Source organism: Silene latifolia, chromosome 1, assembly GCF_048544455.1.
Source record: "Silene latifolia isolate original U9 population chromosome 1, ASM4854445v1, whole genome shotgun sequence".
Taxonomy (NCBI): Eukaryota; Viridiplantae; Streptophyta; class Magnoliopsida; order Caryophyllales; family Caryophyllaceae; genus Silene; species Silene latifolia.
In genome coordinates, this window is record NC_133526.1 from 112271346 (window position 1) to 112281249 (window position 9904).

At 36.0% G+C, this 9904-nt stretch overlaps 1 non-coding gene across 1 annotated transcript; it reads right to left on the reverse strand.

Annotated features, from left to right (window-relative positions):
- Positions 1-9496: 9496 nt before the first annotated feature.
- LOC141620296 (small nucleolar RNA R71) lies at positions 9497-9604 on the reverse strand. Its single transcript, XR_012531929.1, has one exon. It is a non-coding gene; the product is annotated as a small nucleolar RNA R71 (small nucleolar RNA).
- Positions 9605-9904: the final 300 nt, after the last annotated feature.

Here is a 9904-nt window from a genome sequence, read left to right on the forward strand (position 1 = left end):
TTTGGGTTATTATTGGGAGATTGACAACCTCTCAATAAAGCATCAAGTACTTCTGTTATCTTTGCTTTATTATTGGAATCATTAGTAGGTATAATTCTCTTAATCCCTTTTTAATTATTGTTAATTACTTTCATTTATTCATCATGTTTCATTTTGTTGGTATGATTGACAACCTTGCTAGCATGATCAACATGATAATGAGTGAGTAGTCTCTTAGCTAGGGTTAATGGGTGATTAGGGGAAACCAACATGGGGAATGATTCATGCTTAAATTAATATGCTTTCATGGTTTATTTGCTTGCTTGTTTTGATCTCAACTCATGCACATGTTATGTTTGATGAAATGCGAGCCTATGAATCCTTGCATTTTTACCCATCACCTATCTTTTCAATGAGACTTGTAAGACATAAACCAACTCGAGTCTCATTAGACCATGCATGTTGTTGAGTAGGGAAGATTAAGTCGACTTGTAGGTGTTGTACAATCTAATCGATTCGGCTCCGGGACCCAAACTTTCCCAGGATTGTAAGATATAACCCAACTCAATCCATCACAACAATAATTGCTTGCTTATAATTTGAGAACATGTTTGTATGATCAATTCCCATGATTCCCCTATGATCCCATGACACCCTAGTGCTTTTTATCGATTGTTTACAACCCTTTTAATTCATCTTGCTTGTTTATTTTCATTGCTATTTTAGTTAGTGACCTTCTACATCAACCCAAATTGTGACACCCCTAAGACACCACTAGTTTCAATAGAAATATCATCTCAATTCCCGTCCCTTGGGATCCGACCTTTACTTGCCTCTTTACTAATTGTAGAGTTGTTTGTGAAGCTATAAATTGTGTTTTGATTCGGACGTGACCCAACGACCACATCTATTTATTTGTGAACACGAAACGGACCGATCAATAGACTTAGAACCCAAAGCACACCGTCCCATGGATCGACTCGACTTAACCACTAACTAGTTGTTTGTTGAGAATATAAATGTGTTTGATTGGGAGACACGACGACCTCCACAATAGGGGGCGTCATAATCCTTTGTATCGTTGGGTCATGCTAAGATTTTGGGTTTGAGAGAGTTTGACTCTGTAAAAGAGGAAGTTTTTATACCGTCGGGTGAGTCTGTATCTTGTGGAAGGTTGTATAAGGGTGTGTCTATGATAGTTGGGCAGGTCGACCTACCAGTGGACTTGTTAGAGTTTCCTATGGATGGTTTTGAGATGATAGTTGGCATGGACTGGTTGGGTAAGTATAAAGCTTGAATAGACTGTCACCAAAAGAGAGTCTCTTTGAGAGGTCCTAAGGGGTGATGTGACTCATATTTGAGCACATTTAGTCCCTGAATTAACCTCGTTCCTATGCTTTATAGTGCATAATTGGGTCATTTACTATCTTTAGTTTCCCATTTTGCATATTCTTTGAGGTTTTGTCCCCTTGGTAGGAAAGGAGTGCTAACCTTGCATTTACATGGCGAAATGGAGCTAAATTGATCGCATCTAATGACCAAGCATCAAAGAGAAGACGATACTAGAAGGCCTATGTAGATAATAAAGTGAAATGGGTAATAACGAAAGGATCCTTGCATCCCCGGAATGATCCTCGCGGATTATGAAGGAAGAAAAGAAGAGAAGCAGTCTGCCGTGGGATCCGAGCGGATCACAGACGATCCGAGCGTCTCCAACCACCACCATCCGAGCGTCCCGCAGCAAGGACGCTCGTCTTGCAGCCAAAGGATCCGAGTGTCTCACAGACAACCCGCTCGGATCATAGTCGAGAGAGACCGTGCCACTTCCCAAGATGCACAGATCGTGGCGAGACTAGAAAGACGGATATGCTCATTTCCTTCGAGATGAGCATTTCCTTAAATTTTCTTAAGGACTTAATACTCATTTAAGCTCTTAGTAACCCTAATCCTTGTACATAATCTTTAGTATAAATACCCCATTCTACTACTTAGAATAGCATGCTCTCTTAATACTTTCTTAATCAAGTTTTAATCATTCCTTAATCTTGTAATCAACTTTTAATCTAGTCTTAATACAAATCTCAATACTTAATCTTTCCTTAATTTCTCTATTTTTCTTCATTTATTTTGGGTAATTAGAAGATTATTTGGGTTTATTTGGAGGATTGACATGTAGGAAATATCGGTATACTTCATCAAGAAATTCGGATTATAACTAAATTATAATTATGAAATTGCTAGTCATAAACGAAATTGCATAAACAAAAAGAGTAGAGATTAGAATCAACCTTTGGTCCTAGCAATTAGGCCTAAGAACAAATATCGAGATCGATATTCTCCTAATCGTTGCACCCAAAATGCTTTGAGAAATGCCCCTCTTCTTTGCTAGAATAGATCCCTAATTTCTCTAATTATTTTTAGGGTTTTGTGATGATAGAATTAGGTCAAAAATTAGGTTAGAAAATGATCCCCCTCTCCCTCTTTAAACCGTGTAAATGGGAGGAGAATAAGGGAAGATTTTTTCCTTCCTTTTTTTCGTGTAACAACCGAAAAAATATGGAGAATATCTTCTTATTTTCGGTTGTTCTAATATTGTATAAAATGTGTATTAATATCTCAATTGTCATTTATGTCGTCACGTATTAATAAGTCCACACACAACAGTTTGTAGTCGATTTATTAATACCGGTCTGTCAACATTTTATTATGACAATTTCGTATAATATATACATTAACTATAAATATCGCATATTAATAATTTGCTAATTAAATATAACCGCTTACATTTAATTATGAATTAACATCTTAATTCGTTTAAGCTAACATTATATATATTAATTAAATATAACAGTTTATATTCAATTTACGAATTTAACAATTAATTCGTCTCAGCTGGTATTATTTAATTGTATTAAATAATCGTCTCATCATAACATTGACTAACTTTTTAGTCAAATACATGAACTAACCTTTTAGTCATATAAGGCATCAATGTGATTATATTTTCATATAATCACATCTCTCAAACACATCCTTTAGGTGTGACTTTTAGGGACCAGTTGATCACCGCCATCAGTATGATAATAACGTCAAACTTCTAGAAAGCCAACCGTTATTAATAAACGTTAATCAACTGATAAAAATACTAAGTATACCCTTGTGAACCTATAAGAGATTTATATACGTTATCACACTAACTGTGGAGGACACAAGCTCCAACATGACAACCTTCCATCAATCATCAAGTACTTTTATTATTCTTTGCTTTATTATTTGGAATCATCTTCATAGGTATAATTCTCTCCTAACCTTGTTTTATTATTGTTAATCAATTTCATTTATTCATCATGTTTTGCCTTGCTAGTATGATTGAGACAACCTTGTTAGCATGTTTAACTTGATAATGAGTGAGTAATTTCCTTAACTAGGGTTAATGGGGAATTAGGGGAAACGAACATGGGGATTGATTCATGCTTAATCTAATATGTTTTCATAATTAATTTGGTTGCTTGTTGTGATTTCAACTTATGCACATGTTATGTTTGATGAAATGCGAGCCTATGAATCCTTGTATTTTTTACCCATCACTTATCTTTTCAATGAGACTTGTAAGCTTATACACCAACTCGAGTCTCATTAGACCATGCATATAGTTGAATAGGAAGGACTAAGTCGACTTGTAGGTGTTGTATAATCTAATCGATTCGGCTCCAGGACCCAAACCTTCTTTGGGATTGTAAGCTTATACACCAACCCGATGTTCGGTAGGCGAATAGAAGTAATGACCAAACATTCCTTTTGGATAACCAATAAAGTATGTCTTGACCGATCGTGGGCCGAGCTTATCCTCGTGTCTCCACTTGACATAAGCCTCGCGGCCCCAAACCCGAATAAAGGACAAGTTAGGGACCGTTCCCTTCCACATTTCATATGGAGTCTTGTCGACAGCTTTAGACGGACTTCGGTTAAGTATAAGAGCAGCTGACAAAAGAGCAAAACCCCATAATGAATCAGGTACTACCGTGTGACTCATCATGGATCGAACCATATCAAGTAGTGTTCGATTTCTCCGTTCGGACACACCATTTAATTGAGGTGTTCCAGGTGGAGTTAACTGTAAAACGATTCCATAGTCTTTAAGGTGTTGATCAAACTCATTTGAAAGATATTCGCCACCCCGATTTTAATGGAGTGCTTTAACCTTTCTACCCAGTTGGTTCTCAACCTTATTCTGGTATTCCTTGAATTTTTCAAAAGACTCACTTTTATGCTTCATTAAGTAGACATATCCGTATCTACTTAAATCATCCGTGAAAGTGATAAAATATCTATAGCCGTCTCTTGCGGTGATTGACATAGGTCCACATACATCAGATGTATGAGTCCTAATAGGTCATTTGCGCGCATTCCAACACCTTTGAAGGAAATTCGAGTCATTTTGCCGATAAGACATGATTCACACGTGCCAAAAGATGAGAAATCAAATGTGGGGATAGTCCCATTCTCAATGAGTTTCTTTACACGTTTTTCATTTATGTGTCCCATTCGACAATGCCATAGATAAGTTTGATCTTTGTCACCAACCTTTAATTTCTTATTATTCACATGTAATATTTCTGTGGTTTGATCTAAGATATAAATTCCATTCATGGAAACTGCTTTGCCATAAACCATTTCATTAAAAGAGAAAATACAGCTATTGTCCTTTATTGAAAATGAAAAACCGTCTTTATCAAGTACGGAAACAAAAATAATATTCTTAGATAAACTGGGTACATTGTAACAGTTATATAAATATAACTCAAAACCACTAGGGAGCTGGATAACATTTGTTCCCATTGAGACTGCAGCAACTCGTGCTCCATTCCCGACTCGCAGGTCCACATCACCCTTTGCGAGGGGTTTGATGTTTTTTAGGCCCTGCAAATGATTACACAGATGAGAACCACAACCAGTATCAAGTACCCAAGTTCCGAAACTTACATGGTTAATCTCTATCATATGAATATAAGATGACATACTAACAGGAGTGACGCGGCCTACTTTTATGTCCTCACGGTACACGGGATAGTTCCTCCTCCAATGCCCAGTCTTGTGACAATGGTGGCACTCAACGTTACCGTCCTTGTTCTTTGCCTTGCCATGTGAGCCACTAGTCTCACCAGGCCCCCTCTTACCGTTTCCTGACTTCTTAAACTTTGGCTTTCCTACAGTTAGGTCGCCGTGAGCTTTGCCCTTACCCTTATTCTTGTTGGAAATCATGAGAACATCTTGCTTCATGCTCCCACTCAATTTCATATCCATCTCGGTCTGTACGAGAAGTGAGTGTAGCTCATGAGGGCTTTTCTTCATGTCATTCATGTAGTAATTTGCCCTGAAGAGGGCAAAACCATCATGAAGTGAATGAAGCATACGGTCAATGACTATGCTCTCACTGATTTTGCAATCAAGTGCCTCCAGTTTCTCGACATTCTCAATCATGTTAAGAATGTGTGGGCTAACCGGTTGGCCCTTCTGGAGTTTCGCATCAAAGAAGCGACAGGTATGCTCATAAGTAACAATTCTCGGTGCTTTTGAGAACTCATTAGTGAGCGTGGTGAAAATCTTGTTTGCACATTGGGCAATGAAGCGTCTTTGCAAATTGGTTTCCATTACAAAAATGAGTACGTTCTTTATCGCACCCGCTTCCATGACGAAGTCACTATAAGCAAGTGACTCGTTAGCTCTTGCATTGGGGCCTGGGTTTGGCGGTATTGGCTCAGTTAAGTACTTGAGCTTACCGTCAGCTATGGCAACATTCCGTAATGATGCCTCCCAGTCCTCAAAGTTGGACCCATCATTCTTCAGTCGTGTGGACTGATTCATGTGGTCCATGAAAATTTTGAGCCAGGACTCGCGTGCAAGTGTGGCACTTGGCATAGCGATTTCGTTATTTCCAGCCATTTGTTGTAAGCAGTATTATCAATATAAAACGAATTCTAAACTGCGATAAGAAGAATAAAAACATAATAAGCATACTCATCGTTATGATTTAAGTCTAATGCAAAACTGTTATAAGCGAAGACTCAAGCATTTATACAATTGACCTCCCTCAAGAATTATATAAATGATCCCAAGACTCAATTATCTGTAAATTGATAAGCCAACCTCTTGGCTAATTCTACTGTTAGAATTCTTGATTGATAAATTTCTGTAAATTCTATCTTTAGTCCATCATAATCACGAGAAACTCTTCGGATTATAATGTTGAGGTAAAATAAGTCAACACAAACTACTTACCCAACGTAGAAGGGGTCACATGGAGAGTAAGGTCCTATATGCCTACCGACGAAGAAGGGTTTCATAGTTGTTTGCCCTTATAAAGACTAGTCTCAATTTTAGTTATAGAGGAAGATAAAAAAAAAACAGTTTTTTTTTTTCACAAAATAACCCTTTTTTTTGTGAACAATTTGTTTAATGTTGCTACTATAACAAGATTGGCATAATCAACAACTTTTAATTTAATATTGATCCAAACTAGATGATTCAATTTAACCTCTTAAAAATGAATATCTAAATTATGATTAAATCGATTATCCGAATATTTGATTCATCACAATTGATTTGAACATTATTAAATTAATGGATGCCAAAACTATATAGCAAAACAAATGAACATCATAAAGCAAAACAATTTCCATTTACATTTCAATTTAATTTTAATTAAATCAAAACATCTACAAATTTATCATATTATCATCTTAACATATTAAAACAACAATATCAATAAATCAAATGGAAACAAAACAACAAAACCAAAAAAAATCTCTCGGCAAAAAAATTTTTAATTCGGCCGAAATTAATTTTTTTTTTCTCAAATTTTTTTTGTTTAAATCCATTTATGAAAATCATATAAAATAATTTCGTGGCCTATGCTCTGATACCACTTGTAGGAAATATCGGTATACTTCATCAAGAAATTCGGATTATAACGAAATTATAATTATGAAATTGCTAGTCATAAACGAAATTGCATAAACAAAAAGAGTAGAGATTAGAATCAACCTTTGGTCCTAGCAATTAGGCCTAAGAACAAATATCGAGATCGGTATTCTCCTAATCGTTGCACCCAAAATGCTTTGAGAAATGCCTCTCTTCTTTGCTAGAATAGATACCTAATTTCTCTAATTATTTTTAGGGTTTTGTGATGATAGAATTAGGTCAAAAATTAGGTTAGAAAATGATCCTCCTCTCCCTCTTTAAACCGTGTAAATGGGAGGAGAATAAGGGAAGATTTTTTCCTTCCTTTTTTTCGTGTAACAACCGAAAAAATAAGGAGAATATCTTCTTATTTTCGGTTGTTCTAATATTGTATAAAATGTGTATTAATATCTCAATTGTCATTTATGTCGTCACGTATTAATAAGTCCACACACAACAGTTTGTAGTCGATTTATTAATACCGGTCTGTCAACATTTTATTATGACAATTTCGTATAATATATACATTAACTATAAATATCGCATATTTATAATTTGCTAATTAAATATAAACGCTTACGTTTAATTATGAATTAACATCTTAATTCGTTTAAGCTAACATTATATACATTAATTAAATATAACAGTTTATATTCAATTTACGAATTTAACAATTAATTCGTCTCAGCTGGTATTATTTAATTGTATTAAATAATCGTCTCATCATCACATTGACTAACTTTTTAGTCAAATACATGAACTAACCTTTTAGTCATATAAGGCATCAATGTGATTATATTTTCATATAATCACATCTCTCAAACACATCCTTTAGATGTGACTTTTAGGGACCAGTTGATCACCGCCATCAGTATGATAATAACGTCAAACTTCTAGAAAGCCAACCGTTATTAATAAACGTTAATCAACTGATAAAAATACTAAGTATACCTTTGTGAACCTATAAGAGATTTATATACGTTATCACACTAACTGTGGAGGACACAAGCTCCAACATGACAACCTTCCATCAATCATCAAGTACTTCTATTATTCTTTGCTTTATTATTTGGAATCATCTTCATAGGTATAATTCTCTCCTAACCTTGTTTAATTATTGTTAATCAATTTCATTTATTCATCATGTTTTGCCTTGCTAGTATGATTGAGACAACCTTGTTAGCATGTTTAACATGATAATGAGTGAGTAATTTCCTTAACTAGGGTTAATGGGGAATTAGGGGAAACCAACATGGGGATTGATTCATGCTTAATCTAATATGTTTTCATAATTAATTTGCTTGCTTGTTGTGATTTCAACTTATGCACATGTTATGTTTGATGAAATGCGAGCCTATGAATCCTTGCATTTTTTACCCATCACTTATCTTTTCAATGAGACTTGTAAGCTTATACATCAACCCGAGTCTCATTAGACCATTCATATAGTTGAATAGGAAGGACTAAGTCGACTTGTAGGTGTTGTATAATCTAATCGATTCGGCTCCGGGACCCAAACCTTCTTTGGGATTGTAAGCTTATACACCAACTCGATCCCATCACAACAATAAGTGCTTGCATCTAGTATAGAACATGTTTGTATGATCATCTTGCTTGTTTACATTACTTTGCTTTTATATTATTGATTAGTTTAGTTGATCTCCTTTCTCAACCCAAATTGTGACACCCTAAGACTCGACCAATTACAATTGAAAATCCTACATCAATACCCGTCCCTTGAGATCCGACATTTATTTACCTCTTTGCTAAGAGTAGTTTGTGAAGTTATAAATATTGTTTTGGTTAGGTAGCTTTTGACGACGAGTTTGAACCGACACCAAAAATGGCGCTGTTGCCGGGGACGGTGTCAACTTGATTTGATTTTCTTTAATTGTTTTTAGTTGTGTCTTTCTTTACCTTGGGGAAGTCAATCTCCTCAAGATTGTTCTAATTGTTTTCAAGTTGTTTGATATTTTGTATGTCTAGGAGATCACAAGGTAACTGTTTACCCATTGATCTTGAAATTGAAAGAACTTTGACCAACAATAGAAGACTTGCTAGAGGTAGTTTGAGAGGTATTGGAGAGATTGTGGACATTCAACCAAATAACATTGAGTTTACCAACCCTTTTGCAAGAGAAGGAGAGAACAACCCAATACAAAAACCACCACAAAATCAACCCACAATGCCTAAATTTTCATCACATTCCGTGCCAACCGAGGAGAACCTACCAAATGGTACTCCTACACCACAACATTTAACCGGTAATTTCATTGCCAAATCCGCATTTATACAACTAGTTGAGAGAAGTCAATTTGGGGGGATGCCTAGTGAAGACCCTCACTCACATATGGAGACTTTTTGTGACTATTGTGATGCGATTTCTCAAACCGGAGTTACTCAAGACCAAATCCGATGGGTCTTATTTTCTTTTTCTTTGATTGGTACCGCGAAACAATGGTTGAAAAGCCTAGACAAGGCTACTCTTGGTATTGATTCTTGGAAGAAATTGACACTTGCTTTCTACAAGAAATTCTATCCTCCGGAAAAGACTAACATGTTGAGAGCCCAAATCACCGGGTTCAAACAAAGGGATGAGGAATCTTTGTATGAAGCATGGGAGAGATGCAAGGACACTTGTCGATCTTGTCCACACCATGGACTTTGCGAGTGGTGCCTTATGCAACAATTTTGGAATGGTCTATATGAAGACTCCCGAAACATTCTCAATATGGGATCCAATGATATGTTTACCGAAGTTGATGACAATCAAACATGGAACAAAATTGAGGAAATGGCGGTCCATAACTCGCAATATAGTAGACCTCGGAAGGCTACTAGAGGAGAAAAGCATGAGGTGGATTCCATTACTAAATTGGGTGCTTGTAGATACCCAGTATCTGCTGAGACTCCAACAAACACCCGATGATTATCGGACTATAACATGCTTTGGAATCGCGGCGTT